General features: G+C 38.2%; 1 long non-coding RNA gene across 2 annotated transcripts in view; it reads left to right on the top strand.

Moving 5' to 3' along the window:
• The window catches only part of LOC122815577, a 136,636-nt gene that overhangs the window by 60,579 nt on the left and 58,408 nt on the right, over window positions 1–17,649 (top strand). The window contains exon 2 of one of the 2 annotated variants that reach the window (XR_006366970.1): window positions 659–750. The exons of the other annotated variant lie outside the window; for it this stretch is intronic. This is a non-coding gene — a long non-coding RNA (uncharacterized LOC122815577). The remainder of the gene's footprint in view (window positions 1–658; window positions 751–17,649) is intronic. 2 annotated transcript variants of the gene reach the window in all.

Below are 17,649 nucleotides of genomic sequence, written 5' to 3'. Positions count from 1 at the left end.
CTACAGGAAATACATATTAATTCTCATTCTCTTATTATCTCAGCTTTCCAGATTAATAGTACTAATGTCTTCAAAAGTTTCCTTAATTTGCCCCTGATTATTTTTGTATTTGAAGAGTACTTATGGTTCTGAGACTTCTGGCTGGCATGCAGAGTCCTGTTAAATAAATAAACAATACTTTATCTTAAAAAAAACACAATTATTACTCAAACTCTTGTAAACAAGGTCTCCATCCACTTCTTTCTTTATTTTCAGTCTTTCTCAGTCATCTGTAGCAGTGTGAACCAATAGGAAGTAGACTTTAGCCTCCAGTGAAGCAGCATGCAGAAAGACATGTGATAACACAAAACTATTTTAAACAACAGCCCTGCTGAGCAGCAGAGTTTTTTAACAGAAAGCAGTGTGCATGACCGAATTTCTGATGGGAGTGGTGACTAATTTTAAATTAAATTTAAACAATAATACAAATGATATTGAAGAAAAATATTAAACAGATATTTGTTATGGTTTTGACAGATGGGCTGCAGCACAACAGCCAGTACCACAACCTGCCCAGTACAGTTTTTCATGTAAGCATCATTTTCAGATGCATTCTCCAGATTGCACATTATTCAGATGTATGTTTCTGAGTCTAGCACGTCTGCATTTTTGCTTTCAGATCTGGATAATCAAGTCTGTTGTGGAACATGGCCTTCTTGACATCACTGTATTTGCAGGATATAAATCTATGGATATCTGACGGATAATTCTGTAAGTAACCAAGAAGTATGACAGCCTTGTTTCTGTATCTATCCTTTCCTTCAAAATCTATACAGCCCTCTCTTTAGGCCATTATGCCAAGCATAAACAGTGCTGTATATAATTAAATTCCATTTCTTTTTATACAGTTTTCAAATCCTTTTGTAGCAACATGAGCTCCATTATCATGCACTAATATTTCTGGTATACCATCTATGCTAGAACTGTGTTGCAGTTTTTCCATACATGCATGCAAACAAGTTGAATTTATAGCAGACACATATATCCACTTTGAGTAAGCACATAAGAGGACAAGAAACAATATTCTAAGGTATTGTTCAAAATGCAGGGGTGGAGTATTCTTGAAAGTCTACATGATAATTTTTACTGTGTGTGCATTGCTGCATGATGCTCACACTGGTGCAGAAAGTTTTAGATTCAGTAAACTCCGTGCAGAGGTGCGCACTCACCCACAAATATGGAAACATCCATGGCATGCAAATTACAGCATAAGTAGCTGAATCTTATGCTAATAAAGCAAATCAACATAGTGGATTGATTTGACAACCTCTAAAGTAACTGTGTAGACTCTATGTTCGTGTTAGCCGTGTATTCGAAAACTTTCCGAATACAGCCACGGAAAGGAGTCTACATGAAAGCAAGAACAAGTAAGAGCTCTTAGATTTTGTACAGAAATGACCTCACCATGTAAGCACATACATATTATGACCTGATTGCACAATGTGGATGTTAGAATATCACAGTTACAAAATAATGAATACATTTATAAGGGCTATGACATATTTTCTCCCCCAACCCCAACAGAAAATGTAATTATACATAATGCAGGCTAATACAATGTTTGAACATCCTGAAATAGACTATTATATTGTACTGCAAGCATCTGTAGTATGTAGCAGATATATGGGCAAAGGAATGGCCTTCCTTGTGTTTACAACATTGTGCGCCCATGCAGTTTCTCCACTGACACCACTGCTAACTGTGTTGATTCCAGGCTGTCAGCACAGTGAAGATGCAAATTAGGTAAAAACTCATTGGTATTGCTGAATCCCACAAAAGAATAACCATGTAGGGATGTTCACTCCTTGTAGGCACTTCCACTGTGTTTTTGTTTACAATGGATGTCAAGCATGACTGATGACATCAGGGGGTGTTTCAGTTTACAATTTCAAAGTTTTACAGGTTGGTTTGTGGAAGGTGAAGGTACATGTAATCTATGCACAAATCACAGGTCAAATGTCATCCTTGGAATTTTGTTATAAAATGTGTCTTCTCTGTCCATTTTGAATAATTTTTCTACATTTTTAATGTCCTCATTTGTGCAAGGGTGCACATAGCACACCATTATGCAATGGAGGAATAACTGAATGGCAGCTTTTGCTGCACTTGTCTTGTAAATAGTCCTGTGGCATCATGTGTATGTGCAGGGTTAGAGTGCAGATGGTCCTGGGTTTGAGTACAGGGTGGGCAACCTTTCCTTTTTGTACTGAATGTTTGCGTGATAACATGGGAATGGGGAAAAGTAATTACAATTTTGCTGTGCTTGCTTTATTTATGAAAAACTACACAGGGGTGCACGGATGTGCACTTAGCACAATGATGAGCTAGCAGCAGGTGTATGTAATAGATGATAATTGCAATATAAGCAGGTAAACTCCATTTTCATGAACCAATCAAACATGGTATAGCTATTCAGCATCCTATAAAATATCTATGTAACCACCATTCTTGTTTTCCTAAATACTTCAATACCATTGGAGTACGGACAAGGACATTTAACTGACGCAATGCTAGGGGCTGCTGCAACTATTCTACATCTGCATGAGCTAGAGGCTGAAGTCAGTGTTGCTGGTGCTGATGACAATAGGCCTAGGCCAAGAAGGAGAAGAGTGTTCAGGCCCAGGGTAACTTATCAGATACTAAATGACCTAGAGATTGTACAGCACTACACCCTGGAAAGGGAAACCTTACAAGAACACTGTCAGCTCTGCACCTCAACTCAGAGCCAAAACCATTGAGGGAACCTATCCCAATGGAAACTAAGGTATGCATAGTCCTTAGAATATTAGCTGGGAGATACTTTTCAAAGACCAACTGGGGGCATGATGGGTGTGTCACAGGCATCAGCATCCAGGATCCTCCACCAAATTCTGGATGCTGTGCTCATACACGCCAGTGAGCATATATGATTTCCCCACAGTTCTGAGGAGAGAGGTAGCAATCTGCAACAGTTCTATCCTGTAGTGCACAACCCTGTAGTACTAGGTGCCATAGACTGCACACATGTACACATCAAGGCACCAGCTGGTGAGCAGGGTAGAATCTATATTAACTGCAAAGGATACCACTCCATCAACTGCCAATTTGTGTGCAATGCCCAGGGAATAATCCTGAATCTGTGAGCTGGCAATCCTTGCAAATATCATGATTGCCATATCTGACACACATCCCAGCTGTATCAGATATTTGCTAGGGCGGACATTCCACAGGGCCATTTACTGGAGGAAGCTGGCTATGCACTGAAACTATGGATGATGACACCAATCAGAAGTGCACAGGCACCCACAGAAGAACGCCATAATGAGGTACACACCCAAACCAGAAGTATCATAGCGCATGTGTTTGGGCTGTTGAAGTCATGGTTCTGGTGCCTAGATACATCTGGTGGAGCCCTGCTGTATAATCCAGAGACATGCATACAAGTCTTCACAGTATGTGCTATACAACAAAATCTGATCTTGTGGAAACAGCTGCAGCAGGATCAGCTAGGGCAAGGGACACACATTCCCCCACCAAAGCCTAGGTCACCACAGCCACAGTCAGAGGAGGGCTCAGAGGAGGAACCAGCTTCTGTGTCTGCAGACATATTCAGACATATACAGGCATGCTCAGTATTCCCTTGCTTTGGCTAAAAGACAATGCATAGCACATTCACTGACTACCAAGGTGTCTAATATCGTTCTTCTACTCGCACACATTGTAAAATTGAATTTATTATTTAGAACTGATGCCAGGTAACTCACACAACCTGCATCTCCCCATGTACTAGCTGCGTACTCCTTGCATGAGAAAGAGTCAGTCCTGGGCTCAAAATTTGTCCACTGCTGCATTTGCAAGGTAAGTCTTGAACCTGTGTTTTTTGAATGATATTATGGCACACCCTGGTATTTAGTAGGTTGGAATAGTAATTAAGTAAATAGTACCATGCATGTGTGCATAAAGTACTTTAACATGTCACAATAGAGAGACCTTTACTTTACTCATATGTGTCCATTAGTAAGTACTAGGCCTTAGAGGTCGAAGATTCACACAGTCCTACCTCTGAAGTATACCGATGCTCACTACATGGCCTTATTTTTGCATCATACCTTTGTACTGGAAAATCTGTAAAGAGAGAAGTTAGGCAATACTGATACACACTGCAGTTTCTTACTTCACAACTCTTCCCAAGATCAAACAACAGGCAGGAAGCCGATCAAGGAAAGTAACATGGTTGTCATATCCTTGTTTGTGCCATAGCAGTATCAACTTTGCTTTCCCACAAAAGTACAACCTATACTTGTTTTTGACATAACAGTACATGAGCCCCTCCCCAAAGAGCAGTGTAGCCTTGCTTGTGCCTTAACAGTAATTCAGCAATGGTCCCCTCAAAATGAACAGTATAAAGCTGTTTGTGCCATCCAACCTGGCCTTCGCTTGCTGGCAAATGCATATCATATAACTCCCAGTTAATATCCGTACACATTTTAAGGCCAAGGATATTGAATGCCTTACACACTTGAATGTCTCACAGTACTGCTCAAATAACTGATGAAGTACCAAGAAACACAGACAAGTAAGACAAAGCTTTGTATTTGACAACAGAATCCTAACAGGTTGTGTTATCAGTAAGTGCACTATGTCCAAATATAATAAAGAGGGTTAAAAGTACAATTCCCAGCTGAAGATCTCATAGCAGAGTACATTTGGATGCATTTGTTTGTGTGAACATTGATTTCAATTCTTTACTGCAAAGCTGTGTCAAAGAGGGCTAAGGCATCCATCTTGTTTTCAGAATCTGCAGTAGTGTGAGTTCCAATTCTGAACTATGTAGAAATATCTGATGTGTAGTATCATTTTGTAGTGTGTGCGTCATACCTTGCTTTTGCTCAGTTCAGATATATCTCCCATTCCATTTATTTTCCTAGTTTTCTTTGTTTTATTCCACTTTTTTCATGATGCACTGCATAGCACAAACAAATGATGCAGGTTTTGTTGTGGTTATGTGGTTTGTGCGAAGTGCAGCATTGCTAATACGGAACCACCTAGGAAGCAGACAGGCAGACATGGAAAACAGATTTTATTTTATTTATTCATTGTTTATTTGCTTTTTGTTTACTGGGAAAGTCAACTGGCCCAACAGAACCAATTTTCAGTGAAGGCCAGGGGAGAAAAGCTGCACAGTATAAGAAATTAACATCTTGAAATTGCAAAGCGGAAAATGACAAAGAAATTACAGTATAATTGCAATGAATAAGTATATAGAAGGTATTAAGAAAATCCTGAAACAGAAGTATATTTAAGCAATAGTACAGTCTTATACAGTCAATATATAATAAGTATCTACATAGCTTACTATGTTAATAATCTCTCTCTCTACAATAGTACTATCTTACACAAAAAACAGTGATGACAAGAAATAGCTTGACATAGAAATTCTAGGGGAGCTTGGTGCAAGTACACTTTCAGCATAAGGAAAGGTGGTTATGAAGGGGAGTTTTAAAATGGGAGGGGTTTTGAGTTGTTCTAATGGAGAGAGGCAGAGTATTCCAGTTCTTGGCTATTGAGAAGCTGGCCATGTGGCAGATCAGGTTTGTGAACTTGTAAGAACTTCTGATCCCCTGATCTAAGGGGCCTGTTTGGGTGATAGCAGTTGAATGCTGAGCTCAGGGCAGGATAGTCTTGAGGTTTGAAGAGTATTTTGTGAACTGTGGCAAGTTGCATGTAGGAGAGGTAGTTTGGTAGTTCTAGTCATTTCAGTGATTTAAGAGCAGTGCAGTGATAGGTGGAGTATTTGGAGATGGTTGCGAATTTGGTGATTTTATTGTACCATGTCTCAAGTTTGGCTATAAAGGAGCTTTGGATATTAATAAGTAGAAGAGCACCAGAGAGGAAGAGAGCTTAGTAGGTATGTTGTGGCTAGGGTTATTCTTGAAAAGGGGCTAAGGAGGTGATTATGTCGATAAAGGGTTCGAAGTTTAGAATGCGTTTTATGAATGTTGAGTTGTATATGAAGGTCAAATTTTGTGTGTTCATCCATGGTGACTCTAATGAGTTTTGTGTGGCTAATGACTTCAGTTAATTTGTTAAGAGAAATTATGGTGAACTTGGTCTTATTTAAGGGAGTTGTTTTCTTGGGGTGAAAAGTATGATTTTGGATTTTTTGGGGTTCAGGGCTAGGTGGTTTATGTGCATCCAGGATTCAGCGGAGAAGAAGGTCTTTTGAGTTAGTATAAGTAAGTCAGAGCTAGAGTTAGCAGAGCAGATAATAGTAGAGTCATCTGCATACTGAATGACAGATCCTTGAGATAGTGATGAGTGGGAGTTGTTTATGAATATGCTAGGTAGGATTGGTCAAAGTATAGAACCTTGGAGAATGTCAGTGGTGGTGTTGAGAAAAGGAGAGATGGAGTTTTGCCATCTAACAGACTGTTGTCTTTTATTTAAATAACTAGAGAACCAGTTTGGGGGGGCAGACCAATCTTAGAGAGTTGGGTGGTATGTAAAGGGTGATAAACAGTGTTGAAGGCTTTGGATAAGTCAAGAAAGAGGGCGGAGACAATTTTGCCAACATAATGGGCTCTGATTACTGTATCCATAAACAACTGGAGGGCAGTTGTAATACTATGGCCAGGTATGAAGCCATGTTGTGAGGGGAAGAGCATTTGGTTGTCTAGAAGGTAGCTGAGAAGTTGAGTATTGATGCATTTTTCTAGGATTTTAGAAAATGGAGAAAGAATTGCAATGGGACAGAAGTTAGAGATGTCAGTATTATTGCTACCTTTAAGGAGAGGGTGAATGAAGGCCTTTTTCCAGGCTTTGGGAATGTAGGACTCCAAGATGGATCTGTTTATAAGTATGCTTATCGGGTAAGACATAGTCAGCAGCAATTTTTAAGTGTTTTGAGGGTAGACTATCAGGGGCATTGGAGCAAATGTTTAGTTTTAGTAGTAGTCATTTTGTAGTTGAGGTTGGGGGGGTTTAGGGTAAAAGTAGGAGACGGGTGGGTATTGGGTTCTTGTGAGAGCTGGGTGTGAATAGGGGGAGCTAGTGGGTGATCTAAGTGTGGATGTATGGAATGTGGGATAATTTGTCTGAGAGAATTCTGCTGTGATTTCGGCTATGGAGTTGATAAAGAAGGTATTAGAAATAGAGGCAATTTCTTTAGGACACTTGTAAGGGTGAGGGCAGGGGCTATTTTTTGCATGGGCTAAGTAGTGAGCTAACGGAGTTCCAGAATTTCTTTGGGTTCTGCTGGTGGTTCACTGGAGTTTTAGGTAATGGTCTTTTTTATCCCTGTTGACTAGTTTTTTTTGCATGGTTGCAAAGTTCTTTGAATGTTCGTAGGTCTGGGGTGTTTCTGTGTGCCTGCCATAACTTCAATATTTTGTCTCTGGCATGCATGAGAAGTCGATTGGATTTGGATAGCCAAAGGGCATGTTTTTTTTCCAAAAATCATTATAAAATTTACACATATGACAAAGGCAATCTTACATTTATACAAATGAAAAACATACAAAATGATATCACTTTAGTTGCAAACCATTTACATCACAGACACCATTGAAACAATTGTAGTTGAAAACATTATACATAACTTATAAATCATCCAGTTATTGACAGTTAAGCATTATATGGCTCATACAAATCCTGTCTCTTAAACCTCATTCCTGTTCTGCATATATTGTTCCCACAATTTCCATTTGTTCCTATGTAGTTTGCTCCCTTCCTTTTCTAAAGATCCCAATTCCAGTTGTTTTATCTCTGTTACTATATTCACTACTTCTACTAAAGTTGGTCTAGACTTTGATTTCCATTTTCTAGTAATTGCTTTTTTGGCAGCCATCATAATTAGACTCAGCAAGGCTTTACTATGTCTAGGCAATTCTAATTCTATAGCATAACAAAAAAATCATCTCCGCAGTAAGTCCAACCTGTTCATTCAGCATCTCTGACAGAGCGGTCCGCAGGGAATCCCAAAGTCCACCAGCTCATTATACTCCCAAAAATATGTTCCCAGCTACCTCTTTCTTGCCTTTCACACCTCCAACATTTGATATCCACCTGAGGAAAAATTATTTGGAGCCTACTTGGGGTATAAAAATACCAATGTAAACACTCCCAGGCAAAGATCCTAAATCTTCTATACTTTGTTGCATATTTGGGAGATATAAATATATCCCCCATTGTTTCTTTATGAATTGCTTATCCAGTCTCTCTTCCCAATCCTTTCTCAGCTCCTCTGATTGATTCTTATAATTATCATGCAATATTTTATATGCTTTACTAATTATTTCTTTTTTAATGGCAGCTTCTGTTTTGGATTCTATTAAAAACTCTACCAGTGCTGGTCTTTCATTTAGGCCCCCCTATTTCTTTCTCTTTGCCTGTACTCTGATACCAATCCTTGATAGGGAAGGCAATTTCTAACCTGCAGTCCAAATAAATTATTGGCCTCTTCCCATTATATTACCTTCTCCAGTCTAGTTATTTTCTCCCAATACCTTGGTTCCTTTGCCAGTTTTCTTCAGTAAATTCCAGCTCCCTTTTGCTTATTATCTGTATCGCTAACCACAGTCAACCCAATCTGCAAAATCTCTTTTCTCCATTCTTGTGCTGGCTTGGTTCTTAGAATACTCCCTACTATTTTATGAATATAATACTCTGTATGATTTTGGTTGTTCGACTTAAGAATATGCATCCAAAATCCCAATCTCTCCTTATTTCCTGAGCTTCCTCCCTGTGTCAGTATCATTTCTTTCCACTTTGAATTATAGTTTTCTACTTGTGCTATGCATAAGAGCCTTAACTGTGTAGCTCTAAAATACCCCCTCAAATTAGGTAATCCTAGTCCACCTTGTTCTATTGGTAGAATCAGCTTATCCTACTTGACCCTTGCTGTCTTAAGGGGCATGGTTATTTTTGATCCTCTGTACACACAGAGGTGCAAGGTTATTTAGAGTATTCATGAAGTTGGTGTTGAGAGGGTTTTTAGTAAATGCTAGCATGTTGATTTTAGAATATTATTGAAGATTATAGGGTTGAATGAGGTCAAATTCTTTATTTGTTTATATTGATGCTGACATTGACTAGATGGAGACATTTTGTTAATAAAGACAGGGAGATGATCACTGAGGATGTTGGGTGTGTTCTGGCTGAGGTTTGTTACCAGAATCTAGTCTAAGACAGATCCATTATCAGTCCCTTTGCTAGGTCTGGTAGTGGATTCCATGAGCTGGGTGAATTTGAAGAGATTAATATTCAAGAATGGGTGGTTGAAGTTGATTTATATGATAGTCTTATTTTTAATATTGGTTAAAATCCAGGCTAGGATGTCTATTAATATCAAAATGTTGTTTCAAGTGGGTAAATAGAGGGCTACTATACAAAGTTTTTGCTGTTGTTGACATTTAAGAATGATATGAGAATTTATAGGTTAGAGAACTGTGGTATTACAATCCTGGGGTTTCAGTTCATTCTCCCCCCCCCATATATCAAGCATACGACAAAGTGAAATTTATAATGTTGTGTGCTCCCTCATGGACAGTGCCAGTTGTTGGTGTTCACAGCCTTCCTCTACTAAGCTCAAACCTCCAAATTTGATCAGTAAGGGTACTTGTGTTGTTATACAGCTAGGCTTCTAACCAGCCTAGTGATAATAGACTATTAGCCTTATATGATGCTATGACCTTATGTGTCTATGCAGGCCTCCCTAGCTGTTGTTCCACACACAGGGCCTGCTGATGTCATCTACTATAAGTTCACCTGCACTCTTGTATAAGTCATACTTGATCAGTGGTGCATGCTTCATGTATTGTGTTTCATAGTCTGTGCACATAGGTAGAAGTTCTGTTCATCAGTTGACTGTGCGTGTGGGTGTCTGTATCCCTGTCTAGTCAGCAGAACAGAAGTGCTATCCTACAGTTAGTTCTCCAGTAAGATTGCCATTTTTGGATAACTGATCATCCCTACACAGTCATCCCATAATGGCGTCCCAAGCTGCTGTTTCCCACAGGGTCTGCTGAAGTCATCTACTATAAGTTCACCTGCAGTTATGTTTAAGTCAGATTTGTTCTGTGGCATGTGCATTAAGCACTGTGTTTTGTAATTTGTGCATTTAGATAGGTAAGGGTTTTAATCTTGCTGCAGTAAACTGGATGTGCATGACTCTAGGCATCAAATATAAGGGGTATCTCACAGTTATCTCTCCAATGGCATGGGTTGCCATTATTTTGGATAGTTGCTCACCCCTATACAGTCATTCCATACTGGCCTTCCAAGCTGTTGTCCTCCACAGGGCCTGCTGATGTCATCTAATATAAATCCAACTGCACTCCTGTGTAAGTCAGATTTGTTCCATGGCTCATGTGTTAAGTACTCTGTTCTGTGGTCTGTGTGCTTAGATAGGTAGGGATTCTGTTCTCACTAAAGTGTGTGGGTGTGAGTCAGCTGTAACTTGTTATTACAGAGAGCATTGTACACCAGCAGGTGGGACACTGTTACATTCTTCTCAACAGACAATGCTGATGTCATCAGCTATAAAATGTTGTCTGACACACTTCAAATTAGCATTGTGTTGTGGTGCTTGCGTGAAGTACTGAGTTCTGTACTGTGTGCACCTTAGATAGGTAGTGACTTTATTCTCACTACAGTCAACTGTGTGTGTGTGTGTGTGTGTGTGTGTGTGTGTGTGTGTGTGTGTGTGTGTGTGTGTGTGTGTGTGTGCGTGTGTGCATGTGTGCGTGTGTGCGTGTGTGTGTGTGTGTGTGTGTGTGTGTGTGTGTGTGTGTGTGTGTGTGAGTCAGCTGTAATTTGATATTACAGAGAACATTTTACATCAGCAGATGGGAACACTGTTATATTCTCCTTAACAAACACTGCTGATGTCATCAGCTATAAAAGGGTTGTCAGACACAATACAAGTCAAACTTGTGCCATGTTGTGTGTGTTGTGTTCGGAGAGCTGTAGTGTATGTACTTTGATAGGTAGGGGTTCTATTTTCACTGCAGTCAACTGTGTGTATGTGTGAGAGAGAGCGAGTAAGCTGTTACTTGATTTTACACCAGCAGATGGGACACTGTTATTCCCATATGCTCAACAGACAATGCTGATGACATTGGCTATATCAGAGTACTGTGTATACATGTATCTCACTAAGACATGATCATACAATGGCCTAGATATCAGACAGACATCACATCATGCAATACAAGACAGATTAAAGTGATATATGTTTTAATCTGTACACATACATCATGGCATGGTTTTAGGCTCTGTGTTAGCTTGATGAAAAGACCTGGGGTTGTCCTGAAGATGTATGTTTCTGCTAAACTACATGCAACAAAGAGCATGACAGTGTACTGTTCTGATGAGATTACACTACACTGCCATCATGCAGTTCAGAGATCTGAATGTGATGGCCTGACTTATGATGTGCACCATATGTTCATACTGGTTAATCATTAAAGAGAACAGTTAGAAAGAAATGAGACACATTGCAGTTGTTGACTTCACAACCATTACAAGAGAATACACAATAAATTAGTGAAATTATGATGCTATCCATTGTACAGCTTGGCAAGGCAACTATAATTCACAGGTGCAATTAACATTTAAACAACACAAATGTAGGTATATTAAGCAATAATGCAGGTAAGCACCCTATGCATCTGACACAAAGCTTAAGTTTACTTGAATCCAAAACAGAGAAATCAGGGATATGGCAGTTAGCATCACTTGCACAGGGTGATGTGGTTGGGGCAGGAGGCCTAGACAGACAACAAAGGTTGTTGAGTGTGTATGTGTAAGAACGGGCAATCAGGCAGGCTGAACCATATAAAAAAAAAAAAAAAAAAAAAAAAAAAAAAAAAAAAAAAAAAAAAAAAAAAAAAAAAAAAAAAAAAAAAAAAAAAAAAAAAAAAAAAAAAAAAAAAAAAAAAAAAAAAAAAAAAAAAAAAAAAAAAAAAAAAAAAAAAAAAAAAAAAAAAAAAAAAAAAAAAAAAAAAAAAAAAAAAAAAAAAAAAAAAAAAAAAAAAAAAAAAAAAAAAAAAAAAAAAAAAAAAAAAAAAAAAAAAAAAAAAAAAAAAAAAAAAAAAAAAAAAAAAAAAAAAAAAAAAAAAAAAAAAAAAAAAAAAAAAAAAAAAAAAAAAAAAAAAAAAAAAAAAAAAAAAAAAAAAAAAAAAAAAAAAAAAAAAAAAAAAAAAAAAAAAAAAAAAAAAAAAAAAAAAAAAAAAAAAAAAAAAAAAAAAAAAAAAAAAAAAAAAAAAAAAAAAAAAAAAAAAAAAAAAAAAAAAAAAAAAAAAAAAAAAATTTTTTTTTTTTTTTTTTTTTTTTTTTTTTTTTTTTTTTTTTTTTTTTTTTTTTTTTTTTTTTTTTTTTTTTTTTTTTTTTTTTTTTTTTTTTTTTTTTTTTTTTTTTTTTTTTTTTTTTTTTTTTTTTTTTTTTTTTTTTTTTTTTTTTTTTTTTTTTTTTTTTTTTTTTTTTTTTTTTTTTTTTTTTTTTTTTTTTTTTTTTTTTTTTTTTTTTTTTTTTTTTTTTTTTTTTTTTTTTTTTTTTTTTTTTTTTTTTTTTTTTTTTTTTTTTTTTTTTTTTTTTTTTTTTTTTTTTTTTTTTTTTTTTTTTTTTTTTTTTTTTTTTTTTTTTTTTTTTTTTTTTTTTTTTTTTTTTTTTTTTTTTTTTTTTTTTTTTTTTTTTTTTTTTTTTTTTTTTTTTTTTTTTTTTTTTTTTTTTTTTTTTTTTTTTTTTTTTTTTTTTTTTTTTTTTTTTTTTTTTTTTTTTTTTTTTTTTTTTTTTTTTTTTTTTTTTTTTTTTTTTTTTTTTTTTTTTTTTTTGTTTATAGGTTTTTTTTTTTTTTTTTTTTTTTTTTTTTTTTTCTACTATAAGTTCACCTGCAGTTATGTTTAAGTCGATTTGTTCTGTGGCATGTGCATTAAGCACTGTGTTTTGTAATTTGTGCATTTAGATAGGTAAGTGTGGTTTTAATCTTGCTGCAGTAAACTGGATGTGCATGACTCTAGGCATCAAATATAAGGGGTATCTCACAGTTGGTAGTCTCTCCAATGGCATGGGTTGCCATTATTTTGGATAGTTGCTCACCCCTATACAGTCATTCCATACTGGCCTTCCAAGTTGTTGTCCTCCACAGGGCCTGCTGATGTCATCTAATATAACCAACTGCACCCTGTGTAAGTCAGATTTGTTCCATGGCTCATGTGTTAAGCAACTCTGTTCTGTGGTCTGTGTGCTTAGATAGGTAGGGATTCTGTTCTCACTAAAGTGTGTGGGTGTGAGTCAGTTGTAACTTGTTATTACAGAGAGCATTGTACACCGCCAGCAGGTGGGGACACTGTTACATTCTCTCTCAACAGACAATGCTGATGTCATCAGCTATAAATGTTGTCTGACACACTTCAAATTAGCATTGTGTTGTGTGCTTGCGTGAAGTACTGAGTTCTGTACCTGTGCACCTTAGATAGGTAGTGACTTTATTCTCACCACAGTCAACTGTGTGTGTGTGTGTGTGTGTGTGTGTGTGTGTGTGTGTGTGTGTGTGTGTGTGTGTGTGTGTGTGCGTGTGTGCGTGTGTGCGCAGTGCGTGGTGTGTGTGTGTGTGTGTGTGTGTGTGTGTGTGTGTGTGTGTGAGTCAGCTGTAATTTGATATTACAGGAGAACATTTTATTAGACATCAGCAGATGGGAACACTGTTATATTCTTCTCCATCAAACACTGCTGATGTCATCAGCTATAAAAGGGTTGTCAGACACAATACAAGTCAAACTTGTGCCATGTTGTGTGTGTTGTGTTCGGAGAGCTGTAGTGTATGTACTTTGATAGGTAGGGGTTCTATTTTCACTGCAGTCAACTGTGTGTATGTGTGAGAGAGAGCGAGTAAGCTGTCAGCAGAACAGAAGTGCTATCCTACAGTTAGTTCTCCAGTAAGATTGCCATTTTTGGATAACTGATCATCCCTACACAGTCATCCCATAATGGCGTCCCAAGCTGCTGTTTCCCACAGGGTCTGCTGAAGTCATCTACTATAAGTTCACCTGCAGTTATGTTTAAGTCAGATTTGTTCTGTGGCATGTGCATTAAGCACTGTGTTTTGTAATTTGTGCATTTAGATAGGTAAGGGTTTTAATCTTGCTGCAGTAAACTGGATGTGCATGACTCTAGGCATCAAATATAAGGGGTATCTCACAGTTATCTCTCCAATGGCATGGGTTGCCATTATTTTGGATAGTTGCTCACCCCTATACAGTCATTCCATACTGGCCTTCCAAGCTGTTGTCCTCCACAGGGCCTGCTGATGTCATCTAATATAAATCCAACTGCACTCCTGTGTAAGTCAGATTTGTTCCATGGCTCATGTGTTAAGTACTCTGTTCTGTGGTCTGTGTGCTTAGATAGGTAGGGATTCTGTTCTCACTAAAGTGTGTGGGTGTGAGTCAGCTGTAACTTGTTATTACAGAGAGCATTGTACACCAGCAGGTGGGACACTGTTACATTCTTCTCAACAGACAATGCTGATGTCATCAGCTATAAAATGTTGTCTGACACACTTCAAATTAGCATTGTGTTGTGGTGCTTGCGTGAAGTACTGAGTTCTGTACTGTGTGCACCTTAGATAGGTAGTGACTTTATTCTCACTACAGTCAACTGTGTGTGTGTGTGTGTGTGTGTGTGTGTGTGTGTGTGTGTGTGTGTGTGTGTGTGTGTGTGTGCGTGTGTGTGTGTGTGTGTGTGTGTGTGTGTGTGTGTGTGTGTGTGTGTGTGTGTGTGTGTGTGTGTCTGTGTGAGTCAGCTGTAATTTGATATTACAGAGAACATTTTACATCAGCAGATGGGAACACTGTTATATTCTCCTTAACAAACACTGCTGATGTCATCAGCTATAAAAGGGTTGTCAGACACAATACAAGTCAAACTTGTGCCATGTTGTGTGTGTTGTGTTCGGAGAGCTGTAGTGTATGTACTTTGATAGGTAGGGATTCTATTTTCAATGCAGTCAACTGTGTGTATGTGTGAGAGAGAGCGAGTAAGCTGTTACTTGATTTTACACCAGCAGATGGGACACTGTTATTCCCATATGCTCAGCAGACAATGCTGATGACATTGGCTATATCAGAGTATTGTGTATGCATGTATCTCACTAAGACATGATCATACAATGGCCTAGATATCAGACAGACATCACATCATGCAATACAAGACAGATTAAAGTGATATATGTTTTAATCTGTACACATACATCATGGCATGGTTTTTAGGCTCTGTGTTATTTTGATGAAAAAGACCTGGGGTTGTCCTGAAGATGTATGTTTCTGCTAAACTACATGCAACAAAGAGCATGACAGTGTACTGTTCTGATGAGATTACACTACACTGCCATCATGCAGTTCAGAGATCTGAATGTGATGGCCTGACTTATGATGTGCACCATATGTTCATACTGGTTAATCATTAAAGAGAACAGTTAGAAAGAAATGAGACACATTGCAGTTGTTGACTTCACAACCATTACAAGAGAATACACAATAAAGTAGTGAAATTATGATGCTATCCATTGTACAGCTTGGCAAAGCAACTATAATTCACAGGTGCAATTAACATTTAAACAACACAAATGTAGGTATATTAAGCAATAATGCAGGTAAGCACCCTATGCATCTGACACAAAGCTTAAGTTTACTTGAATACAAAACAGAGAAATCAGGGATATGGCAGTTAGCATCACTTGCACAGGGTGATGTGGTTGGGGCAGGAGGCCTAGACAGACAACAAAGGTTGTTGAGTGTGTATGTGTAAGAACGGGCAATCAAGCAGGCTGAACCATATGACTGTTGTGTGTGTGTCTGTAGGGGTCTGTAGGAGTCCTCCATGTGAAAGAGGTATGTGATAGTGTGCACAAAGACACCCACGCTCAGTGCTAGCTCTACATCTTGGTATGTTGGACAGGTGTGAGCTGTTCATGGTAGAGTTATCATCTCATTGTTCTTGCCCCCACATTTATGGCTGTAAGTGGTTGTGAGACCTGGTTCTGCCAGGAGATTCACTGGCACCTCTGTAAACAAGGTCAGATGCAGTGTTACCTGACTGTGACTGTTGTCTGCTGAATGTGCTGTCTTCACAGGAATGCCTAGAGCAATGACCCCATGGCCTGCCATGTCTTTGTGTGGATAGCATACTCCCTGATAGTGCAGGGGATGTACTGCCATTATGGGACCATGGTAGGGCATGGCCACATTGCCTAGCAGCAAATGGTGTGGCTGACCTACAACCATGTGGACAATGTCCCTCTCCCAGCAGATGTGTCCTCATGGCCACTGCATGGTCCATGATGTAAACCTCTCGTTCCATCACAGACACTCCATGTTTCAACATGTCATTCAACTGACCCATTGAAATGACAGTTATGGATGTCAGGCTGTGCCACATCTAGAACCCTGAGAATGTGTCTGGAGCACCTTTAGGAATGTGCCTGTGCCTTCATGATGGCCCTAAATATCCAATGAGTGATACAGGAAGAGACATCTGCTCCAGGTGGAGGAGGTATGTCATGCCTCCTCTGAGCACCCCTATCAACCCTCCAGCATGACACTTCACCAACACTTTGGCTATGGACAGATTCAACAGGCCCTGAAGCTGCAGTAACCAAACTCCCCTGATCAATGTCCTCATCCTCAACCTGTCCAATATCTCTGGCCTTAGTGGACTGGGTAGGAGTAGGCTTAATGGTTGTGTCTGAGGAAAATGAAAGGTGTCACTGGATGTCAACCTCTGTGCCAGATTCAATCTCTGTACCCCCACCTGTGCCTCAGTTTGGCAACCATCATCATCAGTGTCTGTGGAGACACTGACATCAGGTGTCAGAGTGCCCACACTACCACTGTCGCACTCACCTGTGATAAAAAGGGAGAAACACAGGAATACATTAATGCCTGCCCTACTGTGCTGCAATATATGCTAAAAAGTATACTGCTGCCACTAATTCAGACAGTACAGCAATACATACAACAGGCCTGACAGGACACGTTATGAGATATCTTAAAATGTATCTACAATATGGACATAAATGTATTAGGCTTACCATCTGCAGGAAGCCTGTGTCTTTGTATTCCTAACAGTCCTGAAATAAGTTAAGCAAGAAATAAAGGCAACAGCATTACATTTAACAGTCATACAGGGGGTAATACATTTACAACTCTATATCTGCAGTACCTCAAATGTCAACATGAATGTGGTTGACAACTTCAAATAAAGCTTTTAACTGTAGCAATCCTAAATCCACCCACCCAGCAAATAACTGACACAGACATATACATTATTGAAGTTAGTGCACTATGCTACAGTATTCTAATTATCATCTAATGAAACATACCAAGAAGCTGTTCTTGGGATACAGGAGTTGCACACACATCCAGAAGATAATGTGCTAAGGATTGCTAGGAGCTGTCCTGGTTAGCAATGTTTGCCAGGAATTCCTCAGTGACAGTGAGAGGGGGTTCTGCAGCTTGTCCTCCACCTGTGACTTGACAATCATGTGCCACTGCAGCTGCATGCCTACATGCAACAGTTATGATGTGAAATGCTCTGTGCTGCACCTGATCATATCTCTGATTGTGTCGCAGAGGC

Source organism: Protopterus annectens, chromosome 11.part0, assembly GCF_019279795.1.
Source record: "Protopterus annectens isolate FY-2018-M chromosome 11.part0, PAN1.0, whole genome shotgun sequence".
In the NCBI taxonomy this organism is placed as follows: domain Eukaryota; kingdom Metazoa; phylum Chordata; order Ceratodontiformes; family Protopteridae; genus Protopterus; species Protopterus annectens.
The sequence above is the reverse complement of the archived record's forward strand: the minus strand, read 5'-3'. Positions and strand labels throughout refer to the sequence as shown.